Below are 22,945 nucleotides of genomic sequence, written 5' to 3'. Positions count from 1 at the left end.
TGAAATTAGTCCTTTGATTCCATTCTAGAGATATGGCAGATTATCAGTAAAATTTGATTCGTGGAGGACAGAGTGTCATTTCTTGAAATAGGACAGTCATGTCCCCAGTCTTAAGCATCCAACACAATTATTAGAATATTCAGGTCCTTGAAGCCTAATGCCTTTGAGCATTCACTTGGGTAGACTTAGCAGTGACAACTACACGCACCACTCAGCACTAAACAGAAAGCAAGTGGATCACAGAAGAGTTTCCATTAGTTCATTCATTCATTCAACACATAATAACGGGGTTCTGAAACTGTTCTCAGCAGTGGCAAGGAATTTAAAAAGAAAGTGGATAAACAAGATAAAGATTTTCACTGAGTAGCTGAGTCCTGATGCAACAAGAAACCAGTCCTCAGTTCTTTATGCTGTTGATGAGAGAATTCAGTCAAGGCACAGGTTTTAAAAAAGACAGCCATGCAGAAGCATAGGTATAATTATTGTAACAGAGATACAAAGCGAGTTAGACCTTCAAGTGAGAAGTGAGGTGGTGCCATGCAGGTGTCTGCACCAAATGTGAGTTTGGGTACCTTCTTATGCACACAAAAGTTACTCCTGGGGTCCAGGGAATTATGGTGATTATGATGCATATTGAAATTTTACTTAGAAATTACTTTAAAATTGCAAAATATCTCCCTATTCTTTATAGATGATCAGTGTTTCCTCAGGGGCTTTAATAATATAAGAAACAAGAAATACATTTATGAAAGATAAATTCTAATTTAAACCAGGTCCCAACACAAGGGAGAAACATTTCACTGGGCTGACATCACTGGGCTCTAGGCTATGGTCGCCAGGAATGTTACATACCTTGTTCTGGAACTAGATGGCCAGGGGGCTTAGTATCAAAAAGAATGCACAATGTGTAACCTTAAAATATTACTGTGCTCTGTGGGATCTCTTTAGACCTGAGATCTAACAAATTATTATAAATGTATTATACATTACAGTCTTGGTTTTTTAACTGTCAGTGCATGCTATTTGCAACAAACCCCTTTGTCCTCCTGTCCTGCTAATGCCTAACTACCTGCCTAAGAAAGATTTCTTGCAGTCTCGAATAATGAGATCAGATTACAGGCAGAATGACAAAGCTGGATGAAGAATCAGTCAAAAGATTTAGAATTAAGGCCAAAGGCAGGTAACTCTAAGGACAGGCTTGCAGGAATGTGACCCAAAAGGAGACCCAGAGTTGGGAGCAGATTTCAACACTTGTCTTCACTTATCAAGCTGGCAGATATTTAAAGATTGACAAGAGCAGATGTTGCAAGTCTGGGCAAAGCAGATTTTCACATAGAACTGTGATGACGTACATTTGTGTCAACTTTTCCATAGGACAATCTCACAAAATGAGCCACTATTTAAAATGTACCTTCATAAGATGCAGCAATTGCAAACCAGGCATTTCTTGTGTGGGAATAATTAGACAAATGAAGAAAAGATATTCTATGAAGAAAATGATATTCTAGCATATCATATTCATTTATCATTGCTTGGAGAGGAAGATTATAAACATTGTATCACGTGATCATCCCTGAACCAATCACTACAATGGCCAGAGGGATCGGGCCCTTTGATTGGCAGGGCCTTGGTCATACATCTCTCCTTTGTTACCAGGTGATGAAAGGACCTTGATTGACAGAGAGTTGAGCCATATGGATTAGGATTAGAGAAGGGACAATTCTCTCAAGAAATAAAACAAGGCAGAACATTGATACCAGAAGAATGAGGATGGGAGAACTTGTCAGGTGAGCAAAATCTGTGGCTAGCCCTGTGCAGGATAGCAAGAGTAGCTAATCCATCAGAAGGAGTGTTTCAGGCAGAAGGAATAAACTACCCCTTGCAGAGCTGCAGAGAGGACTGACAGCCTGTGCCAAAACGCCATGTCCTGAGAGGATGAGGTCACCCTTGAAGGACACTCGCTTTTTAAAATCTAGCTATATGAGTGATCAAACAGTTTGAAAGCCATGGTTGAGGCTATGAAGGAGTTATAACAAAAATATAAACAACTGAGAATGCTCTGGGTGGGTCCAGGAAAGCTGACTAAACCTAGATGGGTCCTTCTGAAGTCCACACGTGCGACACTGGCTAGCCCTGAAGGACCTGCTTGCTGCCTGGTGACCTTGGACAAATGACCTAACCCCTCAAGACCTCAGTTTCTTTACCTTTAAAACTGAGATGAGAAATCAATCATCTGGACTGGGTTTAAGGATGACATAAGGCTATACAGATGAACTGAAACTCAGCAAGGTGAAGGTCAGGCCAGGATCGCCTTCACAGTTTACACAGAAGGAAAAAAAGGTTGAAATAGCAGAGATTAATTATGTGGCCAGGAAGTCGGGAAGCTGGAGCTCTGTTCTGAGGCCCCCTCCAGACCCTGGAATTCAAGGTGGGGCTGCTAATGAGGGTTACAGTTGATTTGAAGCCTAGTTTCAAAACCAGAACTTGCCACCCCACCCAAATTCTTAATTGCACTTGAAAGGAGCAACTGTTTATGGTTTATGTTTTTATTCGTTATGACAGTTCCAAAGGTCTATGAAATATTTCAAAACAGGAGCTCTTAAACTCTTCAAGGAAAGACTAGAGCGTGCTACCACCACCATCCTGTTACTCGACTTTGCCCTATGCCAAGAACACCACAGGCCTTGTGCCTGCTTCAAGTGCCCTTCCTTAGGCTGATGGTGGACACGAACAGTTGTGGTCTTGAATGTCCTCACTTCAAAAATCAAACCTAGAGAGATTTGCATCAACATGGTGACAGGCAAATGTTGAGACTTTCAGGAAGTGGGGAGTGAAGAACTCTTGATACCAAGAGAGAAGAAGCTGGTCTACCTGCCTCCTGACCTTCACTTGGTCCAGTCAGGGAGGAGAGAGGGGAGAGAGCAATGGTGACAGAGCCTCCGAAGTAGCCATGCCCCCAACAGATGTCTGTCCTTATTACCTTTTTGTCTCTAACAGAGTTGACAGGATGACTCAGCCTTGGTCTGTGTCCCAGGGGAGGAAGTGGATGGTTCGCCTGGTTAAGTTACCCGGCACAGCATGGAGGCCAAAAATCAACAGGCATTTCACAGAGCTTCATCTGAAGTTTTGCTATCACTGGCCCAAAGTGACAGTGTGGCTGCTACAGACATTTGGAGGTCCCTGTCTGAAGCTGGGGGATACCTGACAGAAATCCCAGAGATTCATGTGGAACGGGAAGGAAGTGGCTCAGGAGCAGGGGTCTGAGGGTTGTGGAAGGAAATAGAGAGAAAGGGAACAGGAAGCAAGCAAAACAGGGACTTCCTTTCCCTCTGTTGGTTCCTCATCATGTGTCCAGGGGCTCAACCTACCCTCGTATCAGAGCCTGGTCCCCACCAAAGGTCCATTCCCTCAGCCCCATCCCTACAGGTGCTACCGACTGTAGGGCAGCAAACACGGGATTTCACGAGGAGATACAGGTTCTCTGAAAGGTGGGAGCAGGTTCGGCGATGACAGTCAGACAAAAGCACTCAACACCGAGGTGAAGTTTGTAAATGCTGCTGCAAAATTTATTTTTCAAAGAGCTTCCTTTATACAGATTTCTATTTCCTTATAGCAAGTCAGGGGCAATGAGCTGATCTCTCTAGGCATCTATTTCCGCTTGCTGAGTTGGCGCCTGCCAAATACATCATTATAGAATACATTGTAAAAAGTTAGCAGGAGTTTAAGCTTGCTTTCCATCTTAGCTGATAATATGCCAGTGGCCATTTTTTCCCCAATGAATCATTGTTTCTCAGATGTTTGACAATATATGGTAATTCTGATGAAGTATCAGTAACGTCTGTAACATTACATGCTATTTTCCTGAGAACTATTTCCTTAAAAGAAATATTCCCCTCAAATGCACTTTCTGTTCAGTTATTATTTGACTGAGAAGGCTGTGTCCAAACAGTGACATTCTTATCCTCCATATCTTTGGGTACATCTAATCCTTCTCCTTCTTGAAAACCACTAGGCATTTTCAAAAAACAAACACACAGAGATCAATAGAAAATAAATCAAAATTGTAACAGAACCCATTGTCCCCAAGCTGCAGGCGAAGAAACCAACGATTCCTTCTTTGGCTGACTTTTAATGCGGTGCATGCCAAGGACCTCCAGGAGGCTTGACCCCGAGGGGACGATACCTCAGATCCGGTTTCTGCCAGGTGGTCGGCATTGTCACGCAGATTCCACTGGAGTGGTCCTGGCATACAGGGTCCTCTTAGAGGAAAGATAGGGGCTCTACCAAAAAGATAGTACTAGTTGAGGATCCCTTATCCAAAATGCTTGAAATTTAAAGTGTTTTGGATTTTGGATTTCTTTGGATTTTTGAATATCTGTATACATATAGTCAGATATCTTGGGGCTGGGACCCAAGTCTAAACATGAAACTCCTTATGCTTCTTTTTTCTTCCTCTCTCCCTCCCTTCTTCCTTCTTTCCATTCTTCCTTCTCTCCCTCTCTCCCTCCCCTCCCCTTCCCTGCCCTTCCCTTCCCTTCTCTTTTCTTTTCAGTACTGGTGATCCAACACAGGGCCTTCACATACCCTATCCCTAGCCTCCCCTTTTTTGGAGTGGGTGGGGGACAGGGTCTTGCTAAGTTATCCAGGGTGGGCTTGAACTTGTATTCTTCCTACCTCAGCCTCTCAGAGTGCTGGGATAACAGGCTGGTACCACCAAGCCTGGCTTGATTATGTTTCATATACATCTTCTGCACCATAAATTGAAGGTAATTTTGTACAATATTTTGAATATGCCTATGCTTTTTTTGTGACCTCTTGTCACTCAAGGTCAGGTGTGGAATTTTCTACTTATGGCATCATGTCAGCACTCCAAAAAACGGCAGTATTTGGAACATTTTAGATTTTGGGGTTATAGATGTTCAACTTTTACTGTTCCGTGGCAAGCACAGCCGTTCCAAATGGCATTCGTGAGACAAATCCTACCTGCCTGACTTTGTGATGGGTGCTTTGGGAGAAAGTAACCCAAACACACAAAAGAAAGGAACAACTCACACCAGCTGCTCAGAATAAATAGCTCTACTTGCACAGCCTACCCTCTGGAGGAATGCTCCCACTTACCACAGGTGCTACTATGGCTCAACTTCGGCTCACCCCTGCTCACGGATGCCCAATGTCCAGAGGGATGACCTGAGTGATAAGAATTTAGCTCCCACTTACCACAGGTGCTACTATGGCTCAGCTTCGGCTCACCCCTGCTCACGGATGCCCAATGTCCAGAGGGATGACCTGAGTGATAAGAATTTTGGGTTACGGGCCTGTTGGATGGACCCCAGCCCTGCGAAGGTCAGGCGAGGTTGCTGAGCCAGACAGAAAACATCAGATCAGGACGGGACCTTGCGAGAGGAAGGCTGCCCTGGGAGCTTGCGAGGCTAGGCCAAGTGAGGCCAGAGGCTCCAAGGCCAGGGTCAGGCAGAGGGTGTGGACAATAATAAAAGGGGCCAGCTGCTCGCTTAAGGCTCCTGGGGATGAAGCTTCCTCTTTTTCTTCTCTTTTTCCTTTCTCCCTCCTTTCTCCTTCCTTCCTTCCACTGACTTCGAAGCTATTTACTGGACTCTTCCCAAACAGTGGGATTTCCAGCGACCTTCACTATTCCAATGTGCACTCGACTGGTATTGTCTTTCGGTACTACTTGGTTGTCACAAAAATATTTCTGCCTGAAGGACAGTAGCAGCTGTGCATTCCAGTAGGAGGCCTGTCCAGTTAGCATCTACTCCAGTATTGTAGGACTGGGGTGCACAGCTCCTTGCTGCAATGGGAAATTTGCTTAGCAGCAGTGCAGTGGCCCTCTTCCGGGGAGACCATCTCCCCAGAAGAGGCAGGCAGTTCATCCAGCCCAAATCTGGGCTGCTTGATTTTATCTTTCCCTTATGTGCAGGCCACAGACCTCACTTAGCCCAAAGGGTGTCTGTAGAGGCATTACCTCCTCAGGGTAAACTGAGGCAGACAGACCTGGTGAATACAAATTGCCTAGGAGCTTGTTCCTAGCTGCCTGGGCGGGTAGCTTCTCACTTCTCACCCCATCGGAAGGCTCCTGGGATTCTGGTGCCCAGGCACAATGAGATCTGAATGGAGTCTTTCTGGACAGCGGGCACCTAACCAGTCTCCCTACCATCTCAAACCTCCCTACCGTCCTAGCCAGAACTGTTTAAAACATCAACCCAAAGTTATCATTAACTACCTAACCTTTGGCACCCATTTTCCTGCTCCAATAAACCTCAGAGTGACTCCACTCCCCATCCCTGCCTGTCACATACCACACCCCATGGCCCATTCTCAAGAACCCTGTGTTTGCCATTGCTATCCCTCCCCTGGAAATCGTTATTCATTCTCCTTATCTGGAGTAGAAGCCACTGCCCTGCATACTTTGGCTCCCCCAGGCAGTGAGCTTTTGCCCTCTAGCCCACATGACAGCCCTCACCACCTGCACTGGGATCCCTGAACCTTGGACCATACACTGGGTGCAGGGTGCCAGCATAGGTCCAGTTAGCTCTGCCCCCCACATCCAGTTCAGAGGATGCCCTCCAACTGAGCACAAGGCCACAGGGGCAGTGTTTATTATTAAGAGCCAGATGCCACAAGGGAAAGATCAGACTTGACAAGGAATAGTTACTGTTGTTAAAAACCAAATGGAACAGCAGTTTGTGAGGAAGTGGGGAAACCATATTCCCAAAGAACTGCATGCTCGGCGAACAGTGATCTGTGATTGATCAAAATCTAGGGCTGGACTCCGGCCTAGCAATTACAGGGGAAGTAGCCCTTAAAGTAGCCTTCTCATGAGAGTGTCTTTGCAGTTAGCAGGAAGGGGCAAGGGGCATCCGGGTGGGCTAACCAAGGCATGAAGGGAACTGCCCAGGACTGTCCCAGCTCCTGTCCTTGAACCTTAAAGTACCCCATGCTTGCTATTCATTGTTTCCCCTCTCCTTGTTGCCAGTGGAAGATTTTATTGCAGTCTTTCTGTTTTCCCTTTGTCACAGGCCCTGGATAAGTCGGGTGGGAGGGATGGTTTAATTTATCTTTTAGCTATAGGTTGCCAAATCCATGAAAGACTGTTTTGGAATCTGATGGAGGAGGAAAACAAGACTGACTCATGGTTTGGAACTGGATCCGGCAATTACATATCATCTTGGTTTTGTTAAGTTTTTGTTTATTTAGTCACTTTATTGTGCTAGTCAGGGGCATTTATAGAATTGCCTCTCTGGAAGAAGTGTGATTTTTTTCTGTCTAGCTTCCTTCTCACAGCGTCTTCTTCTCTGACCTCATGTGCGTTTGGAAGTTCTAGAGGTCAAGTTACCCCACAAATTTTCATCTTCACATCCAGAAGACCTAACCCCAACTAGCATGAGAGGATCCCCCACTTCTCTCTAAATTCAGCGATGGCCACGGGACCTATGCAAGGCCCAACAGGATTGACATGTGAACACAGAGAAGTCTTTATCCACAGAATGACAAAGATATAAAAACAGCTTGATGGTGGCATTAACCTTTTCTCAAAGCCTTTTTGGTCATCACAGCACAGAGTTTTCCTCCAGCTGTATCAGCTCAGGGAAGTTGGACCATCAGTTTCCTTTTGATCCATCAGATGAGTTATTTGGACAGTAGTTTAGCGTTCAAGCCTATAGTTTTGATTGTTTGGTTTGTTTCTCTTGAGGCAGTGTCTATATTACTAGGTTGGCCTCAGACACGTGATCCTCTTGCCTCAGTCTCCTGAGGGCTGGAATTATAGGTGTACCAGCGTGCCCAGCCGAGCCTAGAGGTTTTTTGTTGTTACCGAGGATCGTCATTGTTTTTGTTGGAGAATATGATCTAAATAAACGCGAATTCTTTCACTTTTATTCAGACTTGCCTTATGTATCAGTCCTTGACCAATTGTTGTGACACGTATCTTGGGTCCTTGAAAAGAATATTTTCCTGAATTGATTGATGCAGAATTCTATGTAAGTCAAGAATTATTTATACTGCTCAAATCATCGACAGTCATATTGATTTTTTGTTGAGAAGTCAGCTGTCAGTTTGTCATTCGTTGGTAATTTGTTTTTTTCTGTCAGTCCTTAATATGCCTTTGCCTCTGGTGTTTTGCAATTTTATCATGAAGGGTCTAGAAATAAAATTTCTTCTTATATGGACTTGTTGGGCTTTCTGAACCTGACAATGTATATTCAGGTGAGCACATGTGCTAGGAAACTCAAAATACGAATGGTCTATAAAAGACAAATGATTGTTTCTCTCACACACACAAGTAGTCAGATGTCAAGCAATCCTGCACTCTGATGGGTCTTCCAACACTGCCTCATTGTCCTCTAGTTCAGTTGACTTACTGAGCTCCAGCCCTCACATCTGCATCCCAGTCCTTAAAATGGTGCAAGGAAAAGAGTGCTTGTCCCTTTTCTCCAAGACTTCACAGAAGTCTTACGTATTCTCCTTATACTTCAGTGCCCAGAACTTAGTCACACATCCACAACCAGCTATCAACAAAGTTGGAAATTGTAGAACTTTGATAGGCTGTATTGCCATTCCCTCCAAATTTGTAGTTCAGACATAAGCAGAGGAGAACAAGGGCTTTTGGAAGGAGGCAGATAGCAATGACTACAGTCTTCCTTTTGACTATTAAACATCCATTTTATACTCCCTTCCCACATATGGAACACATTCAATCTCCAAAAGAGAAGACTACATCAAAATTCCCATCCAGTAGCTACATCTTAGTCAAAGTTCAATATCTTTGGGTGACATGAGGTTCTTCTCTGCGGGTTCAGATGTGGTTCCTTGTGTTCTGGTGACCTATAAATGAATAGATAATCCATCCAGTACACAGAGGTTGAGAGAATTAGGTTAATACGATTGCAGCTTTCACTCAGCAAAGGGTGAGAAGGAAGCATGCAGCGCTCCCTGCTCCATAGCAGTCACCAAGTCCAGTTGGGTTGGACTGGTGGTCACTTTCGGCTCTGATTGTAGGGTAAGCTGCTGGTCAGCCCATCTGGTAGCCCCAAGAGATCTCATTTCGGAATATCTTGGTGTTTTGTCCTTTGTGGTCAAGGTTCTGCCTTTTCTGGGGTTACTCCCTGATCCTTATCCCCCACAGCCCACAGTGGGCACTGGAAGGTGTACTCTTTAGAGCTGCCCAGCCAGGGATTTAGCTCAGTGGTTCCTCACAGCAATGTACCCCCAAACTTAGTGGCATAAGAAACATTCATTTTACAATACTCACGGATTTTGTGGGTGAAGAAATTGAAAGGTCATAGAAGGTATGGTTTGTTTCTGCTTCAACTTGCTTGAGGGCTCAGGTGGGAAAACTCAGATGGCTGAGGTGATTTGAATTAGTTAGGAAATGATACGGAGACTTCTTTTTCCCAAATCTTATGTCTGGGCTAGGATAACTCAAAGACTGGGCTTCCCTTTGAATGATTTTCCAGGATACCCGACCACGGCCTGTTCATGTGGCTTAGGCTTTCCTTGCTAAGCCATATAGTCAGATTTCTACATGATCTAAAAGGAAGCATTCTGGGAAGAAACATAAAAGCTGTAAGGCTTTTTATGACCATCTTTTAAAGGCCTCATATGTCACCAATACCACATTCTATTCAGAACAACTATAAGTCCTCCAAGATTCAAAGACATTGAGTATGGACTCCACCTCTTGATGAAAGACATGTCAAAGAAATTGTAGCCGCGTTTTATCTTTCTCTGTTAAAGTTGTACAATCATGCCACTTTTCCTCTTTTTTAAAAAATTGAATTTTAAAAACTTTATTAGTGCATGTTTGCAGTACATAATTACTATATCCACTGTGGGGAGTTGGTGCATGTACGTAACACATTTAATTCTTTTTACTTCCCCTTCCCCTCCTCTAACTCCATCACTTGGTCCCCTTCCCATTTGCAAAACAATTATCTCCCTGTGACCTATTATCTGTCTTTTATTTTGCTCTTTAAATTATTTATACATTGGGTTTTTCACATAGGATAAACTACAAGATATTTAATCTTGTATGTCTGATTTATTTTACCTATCATTATGGTTTCAAGGTATATTCATTTTCCTACAAATGACTCAAATCTTTTTTATGGCAGAGTAGTACTCCATTGTATATAAATATCAAATTTTCTTTATTTATTAATCTGTTAATCGACCTATAGGACACTTACAAGATTTAGCTATTATGAGTTGTGCTGCTGTAAACATGAGTATGTTTGCATCACTGTACTATGATGTCCTTAAGTCTTTGGGGAAGATATCTAGAAGAATAGCTGAATCAAATGGAATTTCTATTTTTAGTTTCTTTTAGGAATATTATACTAACTTCCATAGTGATTATACTAGTTTATATTCCCACCAATAATAAGAAAGAAAGAAAGAAAAAAAATAATGTTTCTTTTTTCCCTGTGCAGCATTTGTTATTATTTGATTTCTTTCTTTTTTCTTTTTTCTTTTTTAGTACCAGCAATCGAACTCAGGTCCTTGCACAAGGAAGGTGGCAGAACCACTGAGCTAAATTCTCAGCCCAATTATTTGATTTCTTGATTCTTTCTGGAGTAAGATGGAATCTCAGGGTTGCTTTAATTTGCATTTCTCTAATGGCCAAAGATGTGGAACTTTTCTTCACATATTTATTGGCTATTTGTACTTCTTCTAAGAAATGTTTATTCATTTCATTTGGGCATTTTTTTTTATTGGGTCTTTTACTTTGGGGAGCCTAATTATTTCAGTTCTCTATATATTCTAGATATTAGCCTTCTATATGTGGAATAACCGGCAAATTTTATTTCCAATTCTCTAGGTTGTCTCTTCACTCTATGGGATATTTTCGTTGCTGTGAATAGCCTTTTAATTTGATGTAACCCCATTTGTTGATTCTTGATGTTATTTCTTTGGCAATTGGAGTTCTGTTCAGTGAGTCTTTACTGGGCTTAAGTCTTCAAGAGTTTTACCAGTTTTCTCTTCCAATATATTATGTATTTCTTTTTAAATATTTATGTCTTTGATCCATTTTGATTTTCAATACATGGTGAGAAATATGAGTTTAGACTCAATCTTCTGTAGGTCGATAGCTAGTTTTCCCACCACAATTTGTTATAGAGGTTATCTTTCCTTCAGCATATGTTTTTAGACCCTTTATCAAAAAGCAGGTGGCTGAATATTCTTGGGGCTTTTTCTGCATCCACTATTCTGTTCCATTGATCCACATGTCTGTTTTTGTGCCAGTACCATGCTGTTTTTTAAAAAATCACTATGGTTTTGTAATATAACTTGAAATTTGGGATTGTAATATCTTCTGCCTTGCTCTTGTTGCCCAGAATTGCTTTTAATATTCTGGGTCTCTTCTGGTTCCATATGAATTTTAGGATTATTTTTTCTAGTTCTGTAAGGGATGCTGCTGGTATTTTGATTAGGAGTGTATTAAATCTATATGCCACTTTTGGTAGTATGTCCATTTTGATATATTGGTTTTGCCTATCCAGGAACAGGGAATATCTTTCCATTTTCTGGAGTCTTCTTTAGCCTCCTTTTCCAGAGTACTATGGTTTTTATTACAGAAGTCTTTCACTTCCTTGGGTAGGTGAATTTCTAAGTATTTAATTTTTCTTGAAGCTATTGTGGATTTTTTTTTTTTTTTTAGACAGGGTCTTGCTGTGCAGTTCAGGCTGGCCTTGATCTCACTATATATCCCAGGCTGGCCTCAAACTTGCAGCAATCTTTCTGCCTCAGACTCTCAAGTGCTAGGATTATAGGTATGCTCTACCACACCTGGCAATGGTATTTTTTAAAATTTATTTTTCAGTGGGTTCATTATTGGCATAGGAGAACACTATTGATTTTTTTTTCCTTGTATCGGGGATTGATCTCAGGTCCTTGCGCTTCTGAGGTTGGCAGTGGCACCACTGAGTTAAATCCCCAGCCCATCACTATTGATTTTTGTGCATTGATTTTGAATCCTGCTACCTTGCTGAATGTGTTTTAGGAGTCTTTTGGTGTAATCTTCTGGGTCTTCTCTGCAAATTATCGTGTCATCTGTGAATAAAGATAGCTTGACATCTTCCTTTTATACATTTCTCTTTTATTTCTTTCTCTTGCTTGGTTGCTCTAGCTATAGTTTTAAGTATTATATTAAATAGGAGTGGTGATAATGCAACCCCTTGTCTTGTTCTTGATATTAGAGGAAAAGCTTTCAGTCTTTCTCTATATGATGTTGGCAGTAGGTTTATCATAAATGACATCAGATTGAGATGAGGACCTCTACCTATTTCCTTCAGGGCTTTTATCTTGAAAAAAATTTTTTTGAAACAGGGTCTCACTATGTAGTTCAGGCTGGCTTTGAACTCACTATGTATCCTAGGCTGGCTTCAAACTTGTGGTGACCCTCCTGCCTCAGTCTCCCGAGTGCTGGGATTACAGGCATGTGGCACCACACCCAGCATCATGAATGGATGTTGGATTTTGTCAAAAGATGTTTTTATGTCTGTTGAAAATATCATGTGATTTTTATCCTTACATCTGTTTATATGATATATTATATTTATTTTGTATATTTTGAGCCATCCTTGCATCCCTGGGATGAAGGCACTTAGTCTTGATGTATGATCTTTTTAATGATTTTTTAAATCTGTTTGCCAATATCTTATTGAAGCTTTTTGTATCTATGTTCATTTCTAAAATTTGCTTGTAGACTTCTTTATTAGTAGAGTCCTACTAATAAAGGTTTGGGAATCAAGGTAATGCTAGCTTCTAGGAATGAATTTGGAAGTACCCCTTCCCTTTTAATTTCATTAAAGAGTTTGAGCAGAATGGGCATTCGATCTTCCTTGAAGTTCTTTTAAAATTCAGATGCGAATCTATGAGGTCCTAGACTTTTCTCAGTTGGCAAGTCACTTATTACTGCCTCAATTTCATTGCCTGTTTTTGAACTGTTTAGGGTTTTTATATCTTCTTCTTGGTTCAGTTTTGGTAATTCATATGTAACTAAGAATCTATGAATGTCTTCTAGAGTCTCCAATTATTGGAGTACAGGTTATCCAAGTAGTTACTGATAATCTTCTGGATTTTGGCAGTTTTCGTTGTGATTTTTCCTTTTTCATTTCTAATTGCACTGATATGGGTCTTTTCTTTCCTTCTTTTAATAAGTTTGGCTAAGAGTTGGTCTATTTTATTCTTTTGAAGAACCAGTTTTTCAATTCATTGATTCTTTGCAATTTTTTTTAGTCTAAATTTCTACTGCCATTTTTTTTTTTTTTTTTTTTTGGTTTTTTAAGACAGGGTCTCACTATGTAGTTGAGACTGACTTGGAACTCACTATGTAGCCCAGGCTGGTCTTGAACTCACAGCGATCCTCCTGTCTCAGCCTCCCGAGTGCTGGGATTACAGGCGTGCACCACCACACCCGGCCTTCTACTGCCATTTTTGTAATTTTCTTTCTTGTACTAGCTTTGGATTTATTTGTTTGTTTGTTTATTTGTTTGTTTATTTATTTATTTATTTATTTATTTATTTATTTATTTATACCAGAGATCAAACTCAGGACCTTGTGCTTGCCAGGCAGGCATGGCACCACTGAGTTATATCCTCAGCACTAGCTTTGAATTTAGATTGTTCTCATTCCTCTAGGATCTTGAGGTGCATCCTTAGGTTATTAGTTGAGCAAACTGTTTTTCTGATGTGGGCATTCATAGCTATAAACTTCCCTCCTAGGTCTGCTTTCATTGTGTCTCACAGATTCCAGTTTGTAACATTATTGTTTGATTCTAGGAACTCTTATTTCTTCCTTAATTTCTTCAGTGACTCACTGATTATTTAATAGTGTATTGTTTAATCTCCATGTGGTTGCATAATTTCTGTGGTTTGTTTTGACATTGATTTCTAGTTTCATTCACTATGATCTGTTAATATGTGTGGGATAATTTTTATTTTGATGTATTTAAGCATGCTTAGTGGGCTAGTACATGGTCTATTTTGCAGAAAGTTCTGTGTGCTGCTAAGAAAAATGTGTGTTCTGTTGGTGTTGAGTGGAACACTGTTGATACCTATTAAGTCTGTTTGATTGATTATTTCTTTGTTGATTTTTTGTGTAATTGCTCTGTTTATTTGTGATAATTGAATATTGAAATCCTCCACTATTATTGTGCTGTTGTTTTTCTGATCTTTTATTTTCAGTAATGTTTGTTTCATGAATTTGGGTTCACTGGTATTTGGTACATCCATATTTACAATTGTTATCTCTTCCTGTTTAATTGTTGCTTTAACTAATATGTAGTGACCTTCTTTGCCCCTTCTGATCAGTTTTGGCTTGAAGTTCATTTTTTCTGAAAATAGGATAGCTACTCCTGCTTGCTGTTAGCCTCCCATTGCAAAGAATATTGTTTTAAATCCTTTGATTTTTTAGTGTACGAATTTCTTTTTGGATAAATGTATTTTGTGCATGCAGTATGCCACTGGGTTTTGTTTTTTATCTAATCTGCCAATCTATGAACTTTGGGCAGTTGAGACCATTGACATTGAGAGGTATTATTGAAAGGTATTGACTTATTCCTGTCATTGCATTATTTTACTCTTGTTGATTCATTTTATCCCCCTCTACTTAACTGCTCAACCTATCTTATGTATTCATTCCACTAGATTTTTTGGTATTACCGGTTTCATCATCTCTGTCTAGGATACCCTTGAGAATTTCTTGAAGTGCTGGTTTTGTGGTCATGAATTTCTTCACTTGATCTTAGCCAAAAGGCCAAGAAGTGATGGTCATAGATTTCTTAAGGTGCTCTTTGACATGGTAATACCTTATTTGTTCATCTAGTCTTTTTTATCCATGCCCCCCATACCGGGGATGGAACTCAGGACCTTGCACTTGCCAGGCAGAGCAGTACCACTGAGCTACATCCTTGGCTCTCATCATCAATTTTGAGATAGTTTTGCAAAATTAATTAGTCTGTGTTGGAAGCTGTTTTCTTTTAGGGCCAGAAACACTTCACTCTAAGCTCTCCTGGCCTTTAATGTTTGTGTTGAGAAGTCTACTGGATTTACCTTTATAAGTGATGCATTGTTTTTCTCTAACAGCTTTTAACATTCTGTCCTTGTATAGTATTTCTGAGATTTTGACTATGATGTGTCGTGGAGAGGTTCTTTTCTGCTTGTGGCTGTGTGGGGTTCTATATGCCTTGTTTACTTGTATGTTATTTTTCCATATTTGGAAAGTTTTCTATTATGATTTCTGTAAACAGGATGTTTGATGCCATTTGTTCCATCATCAGATTTTTCACTAATTTCCATTAATCCTACTTTAATTTTATATGCATCATCTAGCAGTTATTAGATCTATTTTCCATTATCTCTTGTTGTTTTTAAGGTATGTCTGAGTATATAGTCACCTGCTAACTTTTTATTGATGTCATCTTTAAGCTCACTGATCATTTTGTTTATTAAGTCTATTGTCTATTTGTATTCTCTTTAAGCATGCAAAGCACCTTATTGATCTATTTTCCTGTTTCTTCTTTTATCATTATTTATAATTCAACTATATTATTTTTTATTTCTTCCCCACCAGTTACCCATGGATCAGCTTTCAGGCAGTTGGGAGCTTTTTGTTGTCCCTCTCTCTCTCCCCTCTTGTCTTTCTTTCTTTCTTTCTTTGGTTACTTGTGTTTGCAGAGACAGGCCCTGCTCCATGAGAGTCGGGGTTAGTGTTCCAAGCTGCTTCCTTCTTTTCCTTGTATTGTCTTCAGTTTCTCCAGTTTCTGTGATTTCTTTTGGGGGGGCTGCTGGGGATCAAACTTGGGTCCTTGCACTTGCAAGGCAGGCAGTGGAACCACTGAGCTAAATCCCTGGCCCAATTTCTGTGATTTCTAGTTTTCTTGTTGGTTCTTTCTGTATTCTCAGAGCTTTTCTTCCTTTTCTCTTTGATAAGTTGCTATTTTCCATGTATTATAAATCTGAGCCCCAGAGAGACTGTGATATGCTGCCAGATTTTATGCCACTATCTTTGCTCTGATTGTAGAGCCATGTTTTAAAACAGCCACATACCTAGGACTTGAATTTCTAAGTCACGGGGTATGCACATGCTCTCCTGTAGTACTGCCAACCAAGTTTACAAGGAAGATAATTACAGCATATCAACTTGGACCTGTCATGTAAAGGTACACGAGCCCAATGATGAATGGAACTGTACTGTATACCTAAAATATACCAATAAACTCAATGAGGGGGAAAAAAAAACATACAAATTGAATGCCCATGAGCAGTGTATGAGAATTTTACCTAGTCTTGTGTGTGAAGTAACAGCATATTGAGATACTGACTTTTATTTTCTTTGCATTTTCCTAATGACTAATGATGAAAGCTGTAGTGAAATGAATTTGTGTTTCTAACTCCAAAGGATTTTTAGATTAGATTATCCTGGATTATCTGGTGGTCGCAATTGCTATTGTAAGTGTCCTTATAGGAAAGAGGCAGAGGGAGATTAAATTTACACACAGGAAATGGTGAGGGAAGGAAGGAAGCAAAGATTAAGTAATGCAGCCACAAACCAAATGCCAGCAGCCACCATTATCTAGAAAAGTCAAGGAAGAGATTTTCTTCTAGAGCTTCCAAAGGGAGCATGGCCTCTCAGACTTCTTGCCTCCAAAACTTTGAAAGAATAATTACCTATTATTTTAAGTTAACTTCATTGTGGCTATTTGTTATGTCAGCCCCAGGAAACTATTACAAGCCAGTTTTTATTTTTTTATGGCCATTTGTGTATCTTCTTTAAGGAAATGTTTATTCATATAACTTTTTGGTTGTCTGCCATTTAACTTATTGATTTTTAGGGCTTTTCATAAATTCTGAATATAAATTAAACTAGTTCGAGTTTTCTGGGAAGCTGAGATTGAGATGGAGTTAGAAGTATGAAAAGCTTGTTGTATAATAACATCTATGAAACAAAAGGAAAGCAAACTAGATACAAGGGGGCATCAGAATACAGTATAGAAATGGTGGTCTCTGACAGCCTAATAAAGAGCTCTTGAGCAAAGACCGCCCATTACTAGGGTCCCATGTTGTGTGCAAATAGGCAGGCCCTGTATCAATGCCTCATTTAGTTATCAATTGTGAACACTATGCAAAGGCCATGCTGGCCTCTTATTGCCTTTCTTAATCACTGGACTACGACTCCCCCCAAAAAGCATGATCTTGGCTCAAAAACTGATGCAGACCAGAAGGAGCTAACAGGAAAAAGTGAGTTCATCACACTCTTTGCCATTCAGTAACTGGACCTCTCTTAAAAGGGAACCTGAATGTCTCCCCCATGCTGCCACATATACCCTACAATGTAAATACATTCTCCCATGTTGTCCATAGTTATCGTCCATAGTTCCTACAAATGATATGAAGTAGGAGTCAGCACCGATTTGCCTACCTGGCTATTCAAATGTTGTTGGAAAGACAACCTTTCCCCTCTTCCCACAGTACTATAGTTGTCATTTTTGTCATCAGCCAGGTTGACATATATATGTTGATTTCCATTTCCCTGGTGACTAGCTATGTTGAATATATTTTCGTGTACTTATTAGCTATGTGTATATCTTCCTTGGAGAACTGTCTATTTAGATTCTTCACTCTTTTAAAAATAGTCTTTTTTATAACTGACTAGGAATTCTTTATATGTTCTAGATACAAGCCCTTTATTAGATATATGATTTGCCAAAATTGTCTCTCATTTTGTGGGTTGTCATTTCACTTTCTTGTGAAGTAGGCAGCAGAACTACTGAGCTAAATCCCTGGCTCATTTCACTTTCTTGATCATGTCCTTTGAATCACAAACATTTTTTAATTTTGAGGAGGTCTGATTTGTAAATTTTTCTTTTGTCATTTATCCTTTCAATGTCATATCTAATCTAAGCTCATGAAGATTCATGCCCATGTTTTCTTCTAAGAGCTTTATAACTTTAGTTCCAATATTTCATTCTTTAATACATTTTGGGTTAATTTTTGTATATGCCATGAGCTAAGTGTCCAACTTCATTCTTTTGTATATAGTGGTCTACTTGCCCCAAAACCATTTGCTAAGAAGACATTCTTTTCTCCATTGAATAGTTCTGACACCTTCATGAAAAACATTTGATCATAAATGTGAGGATATGTTTCTGGACTCCCAATCCTGTTCCATTGATCTATATATCTGCTTTTTTCTAGTGCCCCATTGTCTTAATCATTGCAGCTTTGTAGTAAGATTTGAAATTGCGAAGTTTGAGTCCTCCAATTTTGTTTTATTTTTTTCTTTTTCAGGATTGTTTTTGATACATTAGGTCACAGATGAACAAAACATCCTATTGCATGCGAGATTCCATTTATAAGATAATTGTGATTGACCATATAATTTATTCCTCAGTTACTTCATATACAAGCATATTTTTATAGAGAAAACTTTTTTTCTCTCATTGAGTTTATTGGTACATTTTAGATATACAGTACAGTTACATTCATTATTGGGATTCTGTACCTTCACATGACAGGTCTTGGTTCTCATTTTTTCCCCTTGTCCCTGCCCTCCCTTCACCCTCTCCCTCCCCTCCCCATTTACAAACACTTTATTTCCATTTTTTCATTTTCTCATATTTTTTCTTTTCCCTTATTACCTTTCCCCTACCCTTCCCACTTTCCCTACACCTTTTAGCAAAAACCTAGGAAATGTCACAATATAAGATAACTTCTGCCCCTCACTCTGCTTAGTTCAGAATTAACCAGCACTGGAGGCACCTAGTTCCCCCCAAAAGTTTTGTAAGTGAAAAGAAACAAGGTCCCATCCCCTGGCTATAATAGGTAACTGAATAAATCTTAAAGGTAACTTTCCCTGACAAAGAACTGCATCCGGGTTGAAGTTCAACTGCCTCTGCCACCATTTTGGGTATCAGCAATGTGAACTGTGAAAATGCTATGTAACCAACTGAATATGATCAAGGCTGTAAAACCCTATAAAAGGAGTTGTAACCCAATGCGGGAGTTGATCAGGGCATTGCCATTAAGTGTCATCCATCCCCATTGATGGAGTAAACTTTTTTATTTTACTTCCATTCTGCTGCCTGTGTGTCATTTGCCAATTCTTTCTGTAAGAATTTGTCAATGATCAGTGGCTCTCAGCTAGGGACTATTTTCTGCCTCCTTCCCCTCCAGGGGACATTCAACAATGTCTGGAGAAATTCTTGATCAATGGAGAAGAAAGTGTTACTAGCATCTGATGGGTAGAGGCCAAGGATGCTGCTAACCATCTTCCAGTACACAAGACAGTCATATAACAAAGACCACCTGGCCCAGAATGTCCATAGAGCCAGTTTGAGAAAACCTGAACAATAATTATCATGTCTTCTAAATTTTTTCCACAGGAGTCCAGAGTACAGGTGTGACTATTTTGATGACTCATTTGGCTTTGAGCTATATTTTGAAAATATGTGTTAAAAAAGAATGAAGAAGAATGAACGCTACCATTTATTAAATACCCTTTTTGCTTCAGTCCTAGTGCTAAATGTGTCCATGGAGACATCATCCCTCATTTCATCATTTTCCCCAGAACTCTACTACTTGAAGGCCAAATGTTGACATAAAGTGTCCAGAGCAAACAGAAGCACATTATAATTTTCAAGTAAGTGGTGTAATTTAAAATAGAAACCATTGACATTGATTTTTGGGTGGAGGATTATATAACATTTCTATTTGATTTTAGTCAAATGAACATGTCTAACCATGATTGATAGGACTAGAATAACCTTTCTACTGACTTGAGAAGAACTAGAGACCCAGACAGAATTCACATTCCAGCACCATGACTGAGGCTGGTGGTAAGAAACATGCCCAGGATTATTCCCTGACTTCCAACACTGGCTCTTTCTGCCTGAGCCTACAACATCTTCCCCTCAGGGCCCCCTTTCAGGGAAGGGGGAATTGCCTAAGACTTGAAAGTTTGATAAATAGCATCTAGTTCACTTGACTGGCTTCGGGAGAAGGAGATGGAAATCTTTACATGGAACCATTTCACTTGAGGAATCCCAGTGTTGTCCAAGAATCAGGGCAGTGACAGAGATGAGATAGGAAGCTGAGTCAGACTGAGGGTTTTCTCTTGATTAGCAAGAAGGGTGTACAGTGCTGAGACTAAGGCTGAGGCAATATCCAAACCCATGGGAAAGAGTGCAGTTATCACTTAATGACAGTTGTTGTACAACACCTTGCTATTCATGGCCATGAAGTGACAAAGTCAAGGTCACCTGGGCATTCTTCTCCCAGAGCCTTTGTTCATGATTTACCTGCTCCAAGGTCTGGGAAGCTGGCCTTTCTGGATGCTTCTCACCATGCCCTTTGCAACCTCAGGTTTCCTCCCATCCCTGTGGAGCTCTAAACATGCAGACATGATTGATTCCTTTCCAGTCTTTGAATTGCTTTGTCTCTTGCCTCTGGTCGGTGCCCCTGTTGGTTCCTCCTCTTCCCTCCTCACCCTTTACTTAAATAACCTACACTGACTGTAGGTCTCAGCTCAGACCACCTCTCTCTGCAAAGTGTTTTGAGCTCTTGCCCTGCTCTGTGTGCACCCCAATAGCACATGTGCACTTGCCCTGTGGTGGAATTCATCATTCTGTGCTGTTTTCTTTTTGCCTTCTCTGTGACTATCTATTAGCAGGAGAACCACATAACATCACTGCTGCTCTGTCCCATTCCACTGGTACCCGGAGGAAGAGGCCCAGAGAATGGATGACTGCTCTATGCTGCTCCTTCACATTCAGCCCACCTGCCTTGTCTCCCCCTTGTATGTCTCCACCTTGTACTCTGTACAGTGAAACTTTAGTGCTGAACCCTGGGGAGGCCCACGAGAGGGGCTAAAGCAGCAAGAAGTGTGTTCTCTGGAGGGCTCAGAACAGCAGGGTTTACCAGCCAGTGCAGGAGTGTTTCAATGTTTGAACAAGTTGTTGTGTTCTAGCCGTGTGCATTGTTTATTCCACCACCTTTCTGGATGTGACTGGAGACTGAGGTCAGTGGCAAGGCAATACAGAACTGTGGCTTGTTTTTTGTGTCATTTTCTTGAAAGCACATGTTAGAAATCAGCTTGAGTTTCTAATCTGTGCACAAACCTCGGTGGGCAGGGGATGACTATAGCTCTTACTGAAAACAAGTGTGTCATTTGCTTTAATTCATCAACTCCTATGTAGGTTTTGTACTTGGTGTACTTGGTGTTGAGTTGTACTTAACAAAAAGCTTCTGTGTGTGTGTGTGTGTGTGTGTGTGTGTGTTTGGGACAGGGTCTCATTTTGTAGTTCAGGTTGTCCTTGAACTCACTATGTAGCCCAGGCTGGACTGAATCTCACTGTGATCCTCCTGTCTCAGCCTCCTGAGTGCTGGGATTATAGGCATGTGCCATCACACCCAGCCAAAAAAGCTTCTTTATGTTCCTAAGAGAAGTGAATAAAGCAAAATGGCAATTTTGAGATATGTGGAAGATTGTTTATGCCAAAAGATTGACCAAATAGTTCAGAAATTTGCATGAAGCTCAACTGATTACAATTTAGCTGGGTGACTTATTGAGAATGTGAACTATGGAAAGGTCACCTTCGAAAAGCTAATCTGCATTCTCAATTTTCACTGCTATAAACTCAGTTTTACCCCAGGAAAAATAAAGAGGATTTCTGTGAGTTGAGGGCCTGTTTGTACTGACCCTAATTCTCTTGTAATGACCCTCAAGCCTTATTTTCAATAAAAAGTAGCAAGATGAAGACTTTGTATTGGGGGGAGTGGAAAGGAGCCTGACCCTGATTGGACCTTTGGGAACTGAAGTAAAGAAAAATGACTGCTGGTCCCACAGGGAAAAGTACTGGGAGGCCCTGTTTCTCTTGGCCTGTAAGGGTTGCAGTTAGGAATTGTGACCTAGAAAGTTCTTATGAGAGGCCAAATTAACTTAGTCTGCCACCCAGGAAGTGGGATCAGCAGAACTAAGAGGCCATCCCAGGAGTAGATATAGTAATAGCAGCAGCAGCAGCAGGCTCCTGAGCAGTCTCAGGGGACCACATGACAAACGGTTTTTTGCACTGCTGGCTGTCCTCTGTAGTAAAATGCATCATGAGCCACTATCTCCATTTTAGTCACCATTTCCTGTATTAGAGCACCCTTTGTCATGACTTTGCAGTGCTGCTGTTATGACTGAGATATCAAGTTTCTGCCACAGGCTCATGTATGGAAGGCCCTTTCCCCAGTGCAGCAATGTTCAGAGGAGGGATCTAAAGAAGCGACTGGATTAAGAGGGTTCTAATTTAATCAATGGCTTAGTTCATTGATGAACTCATAGCTGAATAGGCCACTAGGAGGCAGGGCCTAGTTGGAGAAAGTACATCGTGGGGGTGTGCCTTTGAAGGGCATATCTTGTCCTTAGCCCCTTCCTCTGACCCATGCACACCCCCACCTTCCTGGCTGCCATACAGTAACAGCTCTGCCACCTCAGGCCGAAAACTATTGTGGCAGCTTACCATGGACTGGCATCTCTGAAACTGTAAGTCAATATAGACCTTTCCTCTTTTAAATTGGGTAAGTCGAGTTTTTGTCCCAGCAATGGAAAGGTGGCTGATACAGTTATGTATTAGTGAGAGTGGAGAATATCTCCTGCTTTTGATGCTGGCTTGGCCTTGTGGCACGTGTTGGTCAATAGAAGGTGGGAATGAATGATTCGGGAGGACTTCAAAGACATCACCTGTCTCTGCTCCACTTCCTATCCTATGCCATGAAAGGTACAGGCCCTGATAATGTTGATTCAAGGAAATATGGTGACCTGCTGCACCTCTTCCCCACCACCCCACAGACCTGACAGCAAGAAAAATAAAAGCTCCTTGTTTTATGTCCTTGAGTTTTGAGTGATTTGTTACAGAGTACTGTGATAGCATTTGCTGACTGATAT

At 40.8% G+C, this 22,945-nt stretch overlaps 1 long non-coding RNA gene across 1 annotated transcript; it reads right to left on the bottom strand.

Annotated features, from left to right (window-relative positions):
* Positions 1-3,911: 3,911 nt before the first annotated feature.
* On the bottom strand, positions 3,912-6,166 carry LOC104863293. Its single transcript, XR_780521.2, has 3 exons — positions 6,010-6,166; positions 5,218-5,286; positions 3,912-4,280 (listed from the first exon to the last, which is right to left on the bottom strand). It is a non-coding gene; the product is annotated as an uncharacterized LOC104863293 (long non-coding RNA).
* Positions 6,167-22,945: the final 16,779 nt, after the last annotated feature.

The sequence above is a fragment of the Fukomys damarensis genome, unplaced genomic scaffold (assembly GCF_012274545.1).
Source record: "Fukomys damarensis isolate Sample0158 unplaced genomic scaffold, DMR_v1.0_HiC HiC_scaffold_2, whole genome shotgun sequence".
Classification (NCBI taxonomy): Eukaryota; Metazoa; Chordata; class Mammalia; order Rodentia; family Bathyergidae; genus Fukomys; species Fukomys damarensis.
The sequence above is the reverse complement of the archived record's forward strand: the minus strand, read 5'-3'. Positions and strand labels throughout refer to the sequence as shown.